Source organism: Coenobita brevimanus, chromosome 96, assembly GCF_032717465.1.
Source record: "Coenobita brevimanus isolate Jiangsu-jjx chromosome 96, ASM3271746v2, whole genome shotgun sequence".
NCBI classification, from domain to species: domain Eukaryota; kingdom Metazoa; phylum Arthropoda; class Malacostraca; order Decapoda; family Coenobitidae; genus Coenobita; species Coenobita brevimanus.
Genome location: NC_137049.1, coordinates 14,006,224 through 14,022,109, shown reverse-complemented (window position 1 = coordinate 14,022,109; position 15,886 = coordinate 14,006,224). Strand labels below are relative to the sequence as shown.

Sequence of the window (15,886 nt, the reverse complement as noted above, 5' to 3'; positions counted from 1 at the left end):
AAGGGAAACTACTTATTATTTTCATAGTAATATATAAAAAATATTTATCCAGCTAGACTAGCATCAGATGAACCCCAAGATCCTCATTTATTTTGCATTAGTAGTCTTTTATTGTACTGAAAGAGGTGGAGTTACATTACTCACTATTGGCTGGAACGAAATACTTTGTAATTGCCCTCTTCAAGTCGATTACTAGCCAATATAAGTAAAAAATTGGTACAACGCTCATAACATCCCAAATATCCAAGTGGCGCATGCGCATTGAAGGTACAGTCCCAGGGACAAGATAGACTCTGCTTTTGTTTACTAATATTGCGGCACCCAAGATTTTGTAATATTCACATTTGAGGACATCAAGATAATTTCAGAAAGGCTGTCTTAGATAAATATTTTTACAGATCAGCTTCTAACTAACTGCTCTATGCTGCAAGATATTACCAAATTCTTCTGTTACTGTGCTTTCATTTCACCAAAGATTTTGTGTGCATGTGGGACAAGAGGGATGTTGTTGATAGTGAGGTGTGAGTTATGACTGTGTTCTACCATAAAAGAGGCCATTCTGAGTCTTTTTGTAGTACACCAGTCATGAAGTGTGTGTGGGAGTGTTAAGTCATCTGGATAGGAAGCAGTGTGTACTTTGTGAGTGAAAGTGAAAAGCACACACACACACACACACACACACACACACACACACACACACACACATATATATATATATATATATATATATATATATATATATATATATATATAGTTTTCTATACAGTAGAACCTCTTTGGTCCGGACCCCTTTAATCCAGATTTCTGTTAATCCGGAGAAAATTTAAAAATAATAAGCTCCAAAAATATGTCGAAAGTAATTCTAAAGTCATTTTCAGTATCGGCGCGGAAAGCGATCGTCATTCGTTTAGTCTCAGATCACGCTAGGTCGCAACATGGGCGCCTGTTTAAACACACACTAGCATTCGTTCCATCAACTAGTTCACCATCCATTTATATTTTTACACTGTATTTCAAAAGTTAATCCTCCTTACCATGCCCCTTAATGCAAGTGTAGCTTCTGTAATGAATAAAGGTGTTAAAAGGAGGAGTTTGCTTACAAAAAAATGGGTCAGAATATTCTGCAGTGTTTAGTGATTACTGTAGGTTATTTTTTGTACTTAAATGTGCTTTACTTGTACATCAAACATTAGCTTCTTGCCCATATGGGTGTTATCAATATGCCAAAGATGACAATGTATTTTTTGCCTACATAAGTTTTATTTTTATTCCAAATATTACAGTTAATTAATTAATTTATTTTTTTGCCTACACGGGCCTTAGTCACTTACTACAATTTAAAATGTAGGCTAGTTTCTTGTCATGGCCTTACCTGTAAATTATGCAATACAAAACTATCGTACAGGATTAGTTTTGTTATTTTAGTACCGGTATCCTTTCATCTTTTGCAGTTACGTAGGGTTGACATATGCCACATATGTTAATAATTAACAAACATACCATATATAGATAGAGTTTGGTATGAACTGGAGATTACCATGATGGTCCGGACAATCTGCTAATTCAGACAACCCTTCCCCCCGAATGAGAGAGGTTCTACTGTATATACTTATTATAGAGAATATATTCTATTCTGGAGTGATTAGCCACTTTGAGAAATATATACATACTGTATATGACACTATATTATCCAAATTGTTTATTTTGTAATTTCATCATTCATAATCTGAGGAAATTGAAGGCCACCCCTATTAATGCACAGGGGAACACAACAGTACGATCCTGATTCTCAGCATGCGTCCTCTCGACTTCAGTCCAGCCTTCCGACCTCTCTCATGAGCAGGCAAAAAATGACTGTTGACCGTTCCTGGATTTGGGACGGTTTGTCGAAATCGTTGACTGAAGGCGAATTTAGGCATTAATAAATTTAAGTTAGCAAATCGTCTCAGAGGAGGAAAATATGACTTTCCTCATTGAAACCATATATTAAGAGATACAAATCTACTCATTTCTAAAGAATTAACATAGAAAACATTAAATTATAAGGGATGAATGAGCTGACTAGTTGCTAGACTTGCCAGATTAGAATATTTTTATCTTTTTGTATGACTCATACAAATGAATAAGCTCTTGTTGTGTGTATTCATTGGAGAGTGTAAGTGGTTTTGTAAGTAGGAATGACATTAATCCTATCACAAGTGCACACAAACAAATGCAGCATATGATTCATGAGCATGCATGTCCTACGACGTCTGTGGCAGGCTCGACCATGACGATTGTCAATTGTCTTCCACCCACAAAGCACCCCATTGTATAACTGTGCACACACACACACACACACACACACACACACACAAATGGAGTGAACAGTTATGCAAGTCTGTTTGCTGATGATGTAAAGATCTTGAGGAAGATAGAGGTTGAGGAGGATTGTAAAATACTGCAGGAGGATTTGGATAGGATACACAATTGGAGCCGGACGTGGGAAATGAAATTTAATGTAAAGAAATGTAAAATATTGGAAATGGGTAAAAGTACCAGGAGACCATCACTGAATTATTTTTTGGGCAATGAATTAATCACAAAAAGGAGAGAAGAAAAAGATTTGGGAGTGCTGGTCCAAGATAGTTTGTCACCAGAAAAGCACATTAACAAGATAGTTGGAGAGACTTATAAACTCTTGACTAACAAAAGAGTAGCATTTCATTATATGGATGAGGAAATGATGAAAGAATTGATAGTGGCCATGATCCGCCCCAGGTTAGAATATGCAGTGGTAGTGTGGTCCCCACACAAAAAGAAAGATATAAACAAGATTGAGAGAATACAAAGAACAGCAACCAAGATGGTCCCCAGTCTGACAGACCTGTCATACAGAGAGAGGCTGGAAAAACTGGATTTGCCTTCCTTAGAGGAAAGGAGAAAGAGGGGAGACATGATTGAAGTGTTCAGGACCATGGTGGGAGTAGATAAAATTGACAAAGAAGATCTGTTTGTATGGGATAAGAGAGCAACAAGAGGACATGGAATGAAATTGAAAAAGTCAAGCTGCTTGAAGGATATCAAGAAATATAGCTTTCCTTACAGAAGTATAGACTTATGGAATAGCCTGAACAAAGAGATCGTCCAGTCTAAAAACTTAAACGAGTTTAAAGTTAAATTCGACTTATTGAGAAACAGCGACGGAAACCCACGAGCATAGTACATTCCGTGTATATCACAATTAGGTATATTAGGTAAATACTTAAATATTTGGAACGACTTAGACAAAAAGGTGGTGCATGAGAAAAACATTCATGTGTGTAAAGGTAGACTTGATAAATGTGGATATGGAGACAGGACAACACGAGCATTGCTCAATTCCTGTATACTACAAATAGGTAAATACAGCGGACCAGCCAGAGCAAACGGACGTGTCTCATCTGCCTCTCAACCACCGCAGCAAACCTTAAGTAGTTTTCAGGAATTATGTTTGTCCTGTCTCCTTTAGTCTTGTCTGAAGTTTAAAGCACTGTAAGTTAATACAGTCTACCAAAAATTTAAAGAGCTATTATCAGTAAGTATATACTCATAACTAGGTCTTTTTCCACTTACTGCCTTTCTAGGAAATGGCTTTTTTTTTCTTTTTTTTTTTTTCCCCCAAGTCTGGTTGCAGTTGTACACCTTATCCAAATCGTTTATCAGCTCCTTACAACTGTCTCCATTCTGGATTCAGTTAATAATTTTTGCATCATCTTCAAACATAATCATAAAGCTGCTTAAGCCTTTTGGCATGTTACAGTAGCTGCTCGAATTTCAACGGTCTAGAATTCGATGAATCAAGTTTCGATGTATTTTGGCGTGGTCTGCTTACCACACGTTTCGATGCAAATTTGCGCATTTCGATGCTCTCAGGGCCAGACTTCAACCAAAACAAGCAAAGATGTTATTTTTGATGCAAGCCAAAATGCTAGAAGTGAAGGAAAATTATAAGAAAAATTATGAGCCTAACCTAATATTGTATGTAACATGTGCTCTTAGGGCCAGACTCCAACCGAAACAAGCAAAGGTAATATTTTTGATGCGAACCAAAATTCCAGAAGTGAGGGAAAATTATAAGAAAAAGTATGAGCCTAACCTAATATCATATGTGACATGTGTCAAGAAGAGAATGAAAATCAACATCATTGATTCATATGTGGGGCACACGATGATAGGGTTCCGAAACAATTCACCGTCAAGTCAATTTGCCATCAGATAATTTCCTGTCAAAACATGGACGATTTCCCGTCAGGACAATTCGCACCCTGGACTATTCCCGGTCATTCTATAAATATACTTACAGTATTATTAACTAATCAGTACAGTAATCCCCGTAATATCTGGACGCCCAATTTCCGGACATCCCCAATTACACTGGTTTACAAAAAATTTGAGGCAAGCATGAAATTAGGTATTCTAACCTAATTTTGGGGTGCTGATTTCAGATTCGAAATCTGTTTTCACTCATCACCTCTAGTTTTTGAGATATACCTGTATACATGTATGTACATGTATACATATAGGCCTAGATCCAAAATATTCGCCAAAAATCCATTTACCGTCCTATTTTTTTGGAACTTGGTTTAAAACGCACACCACAACAAGCTCAAACATGTCAAGCACTACACGCAGAAGGACTGTGGGTCTAAGAGCACTTTCGTGCCTGGGAAACACAGTGCCCAAGAAAATCCTCTGGTGGACATGAACAAGATGCTTCTTCCCCCTCTCCATATCAAGCTTGGCCTTATGAAGAATTTCATGAAGGCCATGGACAAGGATGGCACTGCCTTCCAACACCTGTGCACTCTGTTCCCAGCTCTCAGTTCTGCAAAGCTCAAGGAGGGCATCTTCATTGGACCTCAGATCCGGGAGGTGGTGAATGATGAGGTATTCGAGGGGAATCTCACCTTGAAGGAATTGAGAGCATGGGAAGCATTTAAGGTAGTCTGCCATGGCTTCCTTGGTAACACACGGGCACTAGATTACCAAGAGTGTGTCAAGAAGTTGTTGCAGGCTTATCAGGATATGGGGTGCCAAATGTCTCTCAAGATTCACTTTCTCCACTCCCACTGCAACTTCTTCCCCTAGAACCTCGGAGCAGCAAGTGACGAACATGGGGAAAGGTTCCAACAAGATATTACTAAGATGGAGAGCAACTACCAAAGCAAGTGGAACCCCAGCATGATGGGGGACATCTGCTGGATGCTCCTGCGCGACATGCCGGAGGCAAAGTATACCAGATCGTCCAAAAAAAACTCACTTCTGACTGTCTGTAGTACTATGGTGTGTATATATGCTTATATCCAAGTAATGGTAATATTTAGTTCTGTCAGTGTTCTGTGTCTGTTTTGTTTCGTTCTATAATATGCCATTTTAATAAATGAAATAAACTCATTATATTATAATATATCTATCTATTGCCAGACGCCTCAATCCCGTTTGGGGTGGCCACAAACAAATTGCCTCCAAGTCGCCCTGTCCCCCACCATTTCACTGCCCTGCTCCCAACTCACACCCCCCTCTCTCATATACCTCTCCACCCCATCCCTCCATCTCATCCTCGACCTCCCCCTCCCTCTTCCCCCCTCCACCTCACTCACATACACTCTCTTCGTCAGTCTTTCACCCTCCGTCCTCTCCACATGCATTATAATAAAAAAGGGATATGTGAAAGCAAAAAAACTAGAAGTGACAGAGCAAAACTGTTTAGAAATTTGAATTAAGCATATCAGAATTAGTCAAAAACACCTATTCAGATGCTTGCCTCCTTTTTTTTTTTTTTTTTTTTTTTTTTTTTTTTTTTTTTTGGTAAACGAGTGTTACCGGACATTTTCGTCCCAGGATCCAATATTCCCAAAATGGGCCAAAAACCGCAAAAAATTTTGAAAAAAATCCGACTTTTTCCCGCCCATAATTTGAGCTTGGCGCGGTCCAGCTGTGTTTTGGTGCGTCGTTCCGCTGACGTCCGCTAGAGCGCCCCTGCATCCTCCCCACTTACCGCCCGTCTGTCGTTGTGTGTGCACGCTTGTCGTCATGGCCGCCCACGTGCTTGCTGTTGTGGTGGTGCCTTACCTGCTGCAGGCTCTCCTGCTGCTCTCGTGCCTCTTCTTCGTGTGTGTGATGATGGCCCCACCGCCTGAGAAGAAGAGAGTGGTTTTGACTCTGGAGAAGAAGAGGGAGATATTGAACAAGGTGGATGTGGGATGTTCTTCCTCACGCATCCTTCGTGAATTCAACCTGGCCCGATCTACTTTGTTTGATATCAAGAGATCCCGAGACAAACACATGCAGTACACGGTTGACTTCTTGTCGAAAAGCAAACGGAACGTGGAGAGGAAGGTGATGTTTACTCCCAAGTATGCAGAAGTCGACCGCTCCACGTTGATTTGGTATCGACAGCAACGTGCTGGTGGTGTGATGGTGCGTGGCACGGAGCTGAAGGCTGCTGCTGAGAAGTTCGCAAGGCTTCACGACGCTCAAGACTTCAAGGCATCTAAAGGTTGGCTCTTCGCGTTCAAGTTACGACATGGCCTTACCAACCATAAGTCTCATGGCGAAGCTTTGGATGCCAACGAGGTTGGAGTAGACGAGTTTCGGCACAAGGTGAAGCGCTTGATCAACAGGGAGGACCTCACTCAAGGTCAAGTCTACAGCACCGATGAAACTGGTTTATTTTATCACTCTTCGCCTACGAACACTCTAGCCGAGGAGACGGAGAAGCGTGTACCTGGCCGCAAGCTCTGCAAGCAATGGATATCTGCATTGTGTTGTGCCAATGCTGATGGCATGCACCGGCTTAAGCCTGTTACTGTTGGCTGTGCAAAGCAGCCTCAGTGTCTTCGTGGGGTGATAGATGTCCTTCCTGTCGTCTGGTACCATTCCTTGAAGGCATGGTTCACTGCCCACATCTTCAAAGACTGGTTCCACCGCCATTTCGTCGAGGAGGTTATCCATTACCAGTCGGAGAAACTGGGAATCCCACGCGACCAGGTAAAGGCCCTCCTTCTCCTCGACAATGCACCTGCTCACCCATGCGACAAGGACTTGGTGGCTGAGAATGGCCACATTAGGTGCATGTTTCTGCCACCTAATGCTAATGCTCTCATCCAACCAATGGACCAAGGAGTGATCGTGGCAACAAAGAGGCTGTACCGATGGAAGTTCCTGAACAAAGTGATGGTTGTTCTCGAGGACGAGGACGAGCGCAGGGAGGGACTTGACACACGAGGCCAGCTGACTTTGGAAAACCTTTGCCGCTACAACATCAAGTCTGCCTTCTACAACTGGGCCAGTGCATGGAAGGAAATCCCTGTCAAGACTATAGAGAATGGTTGGTCTCATCTGCTTTTCGGAACGGATTTGGAGCACGATTTCCTAGGTTTTGATGTGGATGACTTCCATGCACGTCTAAGTGCGCATGGTTACGATGTTGATGTGGACGAAGTACGTGAGTGGTTGGATGACAACGAGAGCGATCCTGGGTATCAGACTATGTCTGATATCGAGATTGCATCTCCAGTTGCAGGTGTCAGTACCCAGCTTGATGATTCCGTTGAGGACGGCGACGATGATGCGGACTCCTCTCAGCGTGACACTACTCCAACCATCCCCAAGCAGAGCACACTCCGGTAACACCTAGAATTCGTTCTGGACTACCTGGAGCACCCGGACTGCGACAGGGAGATGGGGCCCTTGGGACTTGTGGAGGAAGTGCGCACTTTCAGGCAGCACATCATTAATCGTCAAAATCGTCGTTCCTTGCGCCAATCAATCATTGACAGCTTTTTCAGGCCCGTGACCCCCGCTGTGCCCAGCCCTGGCTCCACTCCATTGCCTCCCCAAGACAGACCCTCATGCTCTGAGCCACAGCCCAGCACATCAGGCACGGTGGAGTCACCACTCGACATGAGTTTGCGCCTCTCTTTAGAGTCGTCTGCAGTGGGTACTCCATCACCACGACCCAGCGACGCACCCCTAGGTCACCTGCAAGAGCTACTGTCAGACTCTGACAGTGATTAAACGCCTAGAACTTCTCCACTAGACCACACGGGAATTTGCAGTGTTGTGCAGTGAAAAAAAACAGTGCATAGTGTTAAGGAATTAGAATTCTGAGTGAAAAGACAAAGATTTAACTGACTTTCAATGTAACGTAAATTAACTAGAGTGTGTTATGTTTAGAAAATGGTTTTATGAGTGGAAAGACTTTAAGTGCAGAGTGCAACTCTTATTTCATGAAGGTACAATGGAGCGCAAGTAAGACGAGTGCGCAGTGTTAAGAGAATGGAATTCTGAGTGCAAATGACTAAGTTCAGTGCAAGACTTCATGAACAGTGTACTGCAAGTGCTTCAGGAACTCCTTCTTACTGTCAGAGTCTGAGAGGAGGCAGGTTATTCATCGAGATGGCCAGGGACTTGCTCTAAGCACCCAGAATGTTTCATATTGTACTGTATTTTCCATACTTACCTCTAACACCTCATTTCACTCTTTTATGTCCCTTATTGGTGTGAATATGGTCTTAGGTGCAATGCATGTGCAGTAAGGAGGTGTTTTTCTGAGTTAGGCTAGGTTAGGGTCCATAACTACCAGTCCAGGAGCCAGGGACTTGTTTTAAGTACCCAGAATGTTTAATATTGTATAAACTCACCTCTAAAACCTCATTTTATGGTTCTTTTGCATTTATTTCAGCCTTTTATGTCCCTTATTGGTCTGATTTGGGTCTTAAGTAGGTGCAATGCATGTACAGAGGGAGTTGTATAGGTGTTTTTCTGAGTTAGGGTCCATAAGTACAAGTCCAGGAGGCTGGGGCCCACTATCCGGACAGGACCACTTTCCGGACGTGCCTTTGGCTCTATTACATTGGATATTGGGGGGATTACTGTACTTTAATAACTCGAAGATATAACAAGAGAAATTAAAGGAAAAGAATCAATAATAGAAATACTAAAACAAAATTAATTACAGGTTGTAGCAAATACAGTAGGCAGAATACTGAAACGAAGAGAAGTACAGTAATTATGAATATAAGGAGCAACATAGAAATGAACAATAGAGACTGAGAGAGAGAGAAAAAAAAAGAAAGTCATGTTGTTTAAGGACAGGAGCTCCCGGATGGGGGTAGGCACCAACAACAAAAAGCCATGTGCAAGGTGATGTTCTGTTGTCGGCGGCCATCTTGCGACTGTCTTGCCAGCAGCCAGCCCTCTACAGCCAGGTGCTGCACTTTCAGTCTGTACCTTCCATGTGTGGACAGCACTTCACTGTAGTTTAGTTGTATGTATTTTCTTTGTATTTTCGTCGTAACTTACCTGTTTCAAGATGGCAAGCAGGAGTGGTTCTTCAGGTAGCAGTGATAATGGACAAGAGCAGCCTGGCATCTCTAAATCTTCGCAGCCAAAGGAGAAATGGCAATACAGGAAAGGGCAGAAATACACCAAGTATACAGTACAGCTGCTGACAGTATTTTGTGTGTGTGTGTGTGTGTGTGTGTGTGTGTGTGTGTGTATTTACCTATTTGTAGTATACACGAATTGAGCAATGCTCGTGTTGTCCTGTCTCCATATCCACATTTATCAAGTCTACCTTTACACATATGAATGTTTTTCTCATGCACCACCTCTTTGTCGTAAGTCGTTCCAATATTTAAGTGTTTATACCTAATTGTAATATACACAGAATGTACTATGCTCGTGGGTTCCCATCGCTGTTTCTCAATAAGTCAAATTTGGCTTTAAACTCGTTTAAGTATTTAGACTGGACAATCTCTTTGTCCAGGCTATTCCATAAGTCTATACTTCTGTAAGGAAAGCTATATTTCTTGATATCCTTCAAGCAGCTTGACTTTTTCAATTTCATTCCGTGTCCTCTTGTTGCTCTCTTATCCCATACAAACAGATCTTCTTTGTCAATTTTATCTACTCCCACCATGGTCCTGAACACTTCAATCATGTCTCCCCTCTTTCTCCTTTCCTCTAAGGAAGGCAAATCCAGTTTTTCCAGCCTCTCTCTGTATGACAGGTCTGTCAGACTGGGGACCATCTTGGTTGCTGTTCTTTGTATTCTCTCAATCTTGTTTATATCTTTCTTTTTGTGTGGAGACCACACTACCACTGCATATTCTAACCTGGGGCGGATCATTGCCACTATCAATTTTTTCATCATTTCCTCATCCATATAATGAAAAGCTACTCTTATGTTAGTCAAGAGTTTATAAGTCTCTCCAACTATCTTGTTAATGTGCTTTTCTGGTGACAAACTATCTTGGACCAGCACTCCCAAATCTTTCTCTTCTCTCCTTTTTGTGATTAATTCATTACCCAAAAAATAATTCAGTGATGGCTTCCTGGTACTTTTACCTATTTCCAATATTTTACATTTCTTTACATTAAATTTCATTTCCACACGTCCGGCTCCAATTGTGTATCCTATCCAAATCCTCCTGCAGTATTTTACAATCCTCCTCAACCTCTACCTTCCTCAAGATCTTTACATCATCAGCAAACAGACTTGCATAACTGTTCACTCCATCTACCATATCATTTACGTAAATCAGGAACATTACTGGCGCCAAAACCGAGCCTTGAGGGACTCCACTTGTTACTTCCCTCCATCCAGACATCCTGTCCTTTATTACTGTCCTCATTTGTCTGTCTCTCAAAAAGTCTCTCATCCATTCCAGAAATTTCCCCTTCAGTCCTCCTATATATTCTAGTTTCCACATTAGTCTTTTATGAGGTACCTTGTCAAAGGCCTTCTCTAAGTCTAAGTACACACAATCCACCCAACCATCTCTCTCCTGTACCACGTCAATTGCTCTTGAGTAAAAGGTCAACAAGTTAGAAACACATGACCTTCCACTTCTGAATCCAAACTGACATTCAGCCAAAATATTCATCTCTTCCAGATATTTTATCCATCTGTCTTTCAGGATTCTCTCACACAATTTTGCGACGATGCTGGTTAGAAACACTGGTCTATAATTCAGGGGTTCTTCCCTGTTTCCTCCCTTGTAAATTGGTACCACATTTGCCCTCTTCCATTCTTGTGGCACTTTCCCCTCTTCCAGTGAGCATACGATTAAACTGTGAATTTTATCCGCCAGTTGTTCTCTGCATTCCTTCAGTACCCAATTAGAAATTCAATCAGGTCCTGGGGCTTTCCTTACATCTTGATTTTCCAGTAATTAATACACTTCCTGTACCTCCACTTTTATATCTTTTATCACAGGAACATTTCTAATCACTCCTTCCCCTTCCACAAGCTCCTTTTCTTTAGTGAAAACTGACTGGAAACATTAGTTCATTATTTCTGCTTGCATTGCCGCATCCTTAAAGACCTCTCCATCTACTTGTGATTCCTTCCTTTTGTTTCAGTTTGCCATTAACAAATCTATAGAACAGTTTGGGTTCATCCTTGCATTTGTCTATTATACCTTTTTCAAAATTCCTTTCTTCTTCTCTACGTATTCTTGTGTATTCATTTCTTGTTCTTTTATATTCTTCCTTTGTTCTGTTGTTATCTCTCTTTCTCCAATTGTTCCATGCCTTATCTCTCGCTTTTTTTGCTCTCATACACCTTCTATTAAACCACTCCTTTTTCCTGTTTTCGTTCCCTCTTACTCTTGGTACAAATTTTTCCACTCCCAAATTATAGAGGTCTAGAAAGATATCCCACATCTTCTGTATCTCTTTTGTTTCTCTGAATTTTCTCCAATCCGCATTTTCAAAAAAGTTTCTCAATCCTGTAAAATTTGCTTTCCCAAAGTTGTATCTTCCCTGTCTGTGAAGCTCATCTCTTGGCTCGACGTTCCCTATTAACATCTGGAACTCAATGACCACATGATCACTTTTTCCTAAAGGACAGAGATATTTCAATGATTCTGTTACATCGGGTTCTTTGGTGAACAGTAAATCTAACCTTGCTGGTGTGTCCTCACCTCGAAACCGTGTCTCTTCTTTGACCCACTGCGTCATCACATTATTCATTATTATATTTAATAACATAGTGCCCCACGAATCCTCGCCGCCTCCCAAGTACCATTCCTCCCAGTTCACCTCTTTACAGTTAAAGTCACCCACTAAAATTATATTGTTGCTTTTCTCAACTATTTTTTGCAAATAGATAGCCATATCTGTCAACATATCATGGTATTCGTCATCCTTCCATGCTCTCGTCTTTGGGGGAACATACAGTACCGCCATATCTCTCTTAACATTCTCTCCAGTTTCTAATTTCATATACAGTATATCACTTCAGCCCTGCCTTCTCCCATTTCCACAGTATCTACATTTATGTTGTTCTTCACTGCTATCATCACTCCTCCTCCCTTTTTTTCTTTTCTGTCTTTTCTCCACAGTTTGTATTTACCATCTCCCAAATGAACATCAATATCTTCTCTTAATTTGGTCTCTACAAAGCACATGACATCAGGTTCATGTTCTCTCAAGAAATCGTTAATTTCGATCCTTGTCGATATGAAACCATCAACATTAGTATATATCACCTTCAAATTATTTTTGACGTTTTTAATACCCTCTTCTCTCCTACTCTCTATCCGTAAAACTTCCTCAACTTCTGATCTTTCACAGCCATCCCCCTTAGTTTCCTTCACTTCTATTTCGTTAAATACCACTTCCTTACTTTCATATCCAATACTCTCCAAAAAAAAGTACAGTAATCCCTCTAATATCCGGACGCCCAATAACCGAACATCCCCACTAACCGAACCTTATCGTCCTGGGATCAAACATTCCCAAAATGGTCCGAAAATCCAAAAAAATTGGGAAAAAAAAATCGATTTTTTGCCGTCCGTAATTTGAACTTGCCGCGCGCGCCGCGTGAGAGCATTGTTTTGGTTCGTCATTCCTCCGACGTCCGATAGAGCGCCGCTGCATCCTCCCCACTTCCCGCCTGTCTCTCACCGCGACAAGACCTACGCTCTTCGCCATGGCTTGGGAAAAGTTAATGTGCAACACTTAAATTTAATGGAACATTATTTGGACTAAAGTGAACACTGTGAAAAGAACGGACTTCTGTGTGTTAGTGACTAAGTTCAGTGCAAGACTTCAGGAAGAGTGTAGTGCAAGTGCTTCAGGAAATCGTTCTTACTGTCAGAGTCCGAGAGGAGGCGGTTATTCATCGAGGTGGCCAGGGACTTGCTGTAAGTAGCCAAAATGTTTCATGTTGTACTATTTTCCATACTATATTTACCAGAATGTTTCATATTGTATTTTTTCCCATACTATACTTACCAGAAAGTGTCATACTGTACTTCTTTCCATACTAAACTTACCTCATTGCATGTGCAGTAGGAATGTGTTTTTCAGAGTTCGGTTAGGTTCGGTTAGGTTAGGTTCGGTTAGAGTCCATAAGTACCAGAATGTTTATTAATGTATGAACATACTTCTAAACCCACATTTTATGTGTCTATTGCATTTATTTCAGTCATTTATGTGCCTTATTGGTGTGATTTGGGTGTTAAATAGGTGCTATGCATGTCCGGAGGGAGTTGTATAGGTGTTTCTCTGTGTTAGGGTCCGTAAGTACAAGTCCATAAGCTGGGGCCCAATATCCGGACAAAACCAATATCCGAACCTACTGATGGCTCTATTGATCCGGATATTGGAGTGATTACTGTATTACATTCTTCCTCTGTCCTCTTATCATTTTTTCCCTTTGCTTCTTCCTTTAATGATTTTAAAACTTCTCTTTCTTCTTCATTCAGATCTTTTCTTATTATAATATTTTCCATCCCCGCCTCTTTGCTTAATTTCCAGGTCACTTTAAGTATCTCATTTATTACACTTTCTTATGTAAACTTTACTCTCACTGCTCTTGTTTCCCCTTTCTTGTAAGGCCCTATCCTCCTTACTTCCTCAATTTCTTTTACCCACTTGTCTCCTTCGGGGTCAGTCTTGCCTAATATTCCTCTCACCAGGTTCATGTCTCTCTCGAGTCTTATGAACCTAACCTTTTCTTCCTCTTCCCTGTTTCCAAATATTACCACACATCTGTTCCTTTCTACAGTTTCTCTCACTACTTTCTCTTTTTTCTTCAGTATTTTCGCTACATTTTCTTCCATTTTTTTCTTGTTCATTTCCCTTTCTTCTTGGATGATCTCTCTTAAGCTGACCACTTCTTTCTGTTCTTCTTCTACATGTGCCCACTTTGCCTTATGCTCTTCTAATACATTACTCACCTTCTCCGTTTTATTAGTACTCTCTTCTAGTTTCCTCCTCAATTCAACATTTTCCCACTTCAAATTCCTAATCTCTTCATTCGCTGTTTCATTGGATTGGATCAGACTCTGTATGGTACTATCCGTATTTTCAGACACATCTTTTATCACTAGATTCTCTACTTTCTTTTCAAGTTCACTAATCCTCATAATTAATGTTTTAACCAGGTCCATGACATTGGTATTTGTATCAAATCCTTGAAATTCGAGTCCCTCATTGTTTACATTTTCGGCCATGTTTAATGTAAAGTACCAAAACAGCTGTTACCGAAAAAACTACAAACATTCATGTATACTCTAGCCAATAAATCTTTACATTTTTGGTAGTCTATTAACTTTCATTATTTTAAATTTAAGACAAGACCTTAGGAGACAGGACAGACAAAATTCCTGAAACTACTTAAGGTTAGGAGCGATGGCTGGGACGTCTGCTCTCTCCGGCTGTTCGTGTGTGTGTGTGTGTGTGTGTGTGTCCGACTCTACGCATAGGCTTCACAGCCTGCTTTCAAGGTCCAGTAGTCCTCCTATGTATGCACACCTCTACATGTCACCACATCGGCGCTAACTCCCACTGTCCGTACTGAATACATGCTAGGGCTGTTTCATACATGACTGGTGTATTGGTATTAGCGGGAGTATTTTTATGACGTGTTGGCGGGTCTTTTGGTAGATCAATAAAGTCTGTCTATCTATCTGTCTATCTATCTATTGCCAGACACCATAATCCCGTAAGGGGTGGCCATTTGTCTTTGAGTTATTTGTTTTACGGGGAGGGGCACTAACCCTCCACCAACCCACTTGTTGACACGTAGGGAGCACTATGACTTTTATGAAATTCAAATCCTTAAACTGTTCCTTGTCCCAGTGGGATTTGAACCCGGGTCCATTAGGACTGCAGGCCTCTCTACTGATTGAGCCATAGCAATTCAATGCAGAACTGCAGGTACTTAGCCACAATTATAGTTCACAAAGTTGACAGGGGGTGTGGGCAATAAATCATGATTTTACGTAGTTAGGTTCGGAGGCCCCGGACCCAAACTAACTTTTCCCATAAGAAGTTCAGTTTAAATTTCATTCATTCATTCATTCATTCATTGCTAGACGCCATGTATCCCACACGGGGTGGCCAAGGGCTTCGAGTTAATTGTTTTACAGGGAGGGGCACTAATCCTCCACCAACCCCACTTGACACGTAGGGATGCCAACAGCATCTGGTGTTCCCAGGTGGTCACCCATCCAAGTACTAACCAGACCCAACGTTGCTTAACTTCGCTGATTGGACGGGAAGCGATGTACTCAACGTGGTATGGCCGTTTGAATTTCGCAGTGATTTTTAGGTACCCATGCCTATCAAAATTCGAGAAACCACTGTATTTACATACAACAGAGAGATATTAAGAGCCAAAACTGAACCTTATGGCACTCCATTAATCACACTTTTGCATTGAGAATACTGATTGTGTATAACTGTTCACATTTGTCTTTCCACAACGTAAGTAACTATCCATTTTTGCTGTTTTCCATTCACTCCTCCATTAGTTTTTAATTTGGTTGGTTTGTGAGAGGGAGATAGGCAAGGTGTTTGACAGTTATACAGAAAGAGGACGTTAATAATGAAAGAAAAACATTTG

General features: G+C 41.1%; 1 protein-coding gene and 1 non-coding gene across 2 annotated transcripts in view; one reads left to right on the top strand and one right to left on the bottom strand.

Moving 5' to 3' along the window:
* Positions 1-15,886, top strand: part of LOC145413461 (uncharacterized) — a 319,141-nt gene that overhangs the window by 122,946 nt on the left and 180,309 nt on the right. The window lies entirely within an intron of this gene.
* LOC145413568 (5S ribosomal RNA) lies at positions 15,455-15,573 on the bottom strand. Its single transcript, XR_013899752.1, has one exon. It is a non-coding gene; the product is annotated as a 5S ribosomal RNA (ribosomal RNA).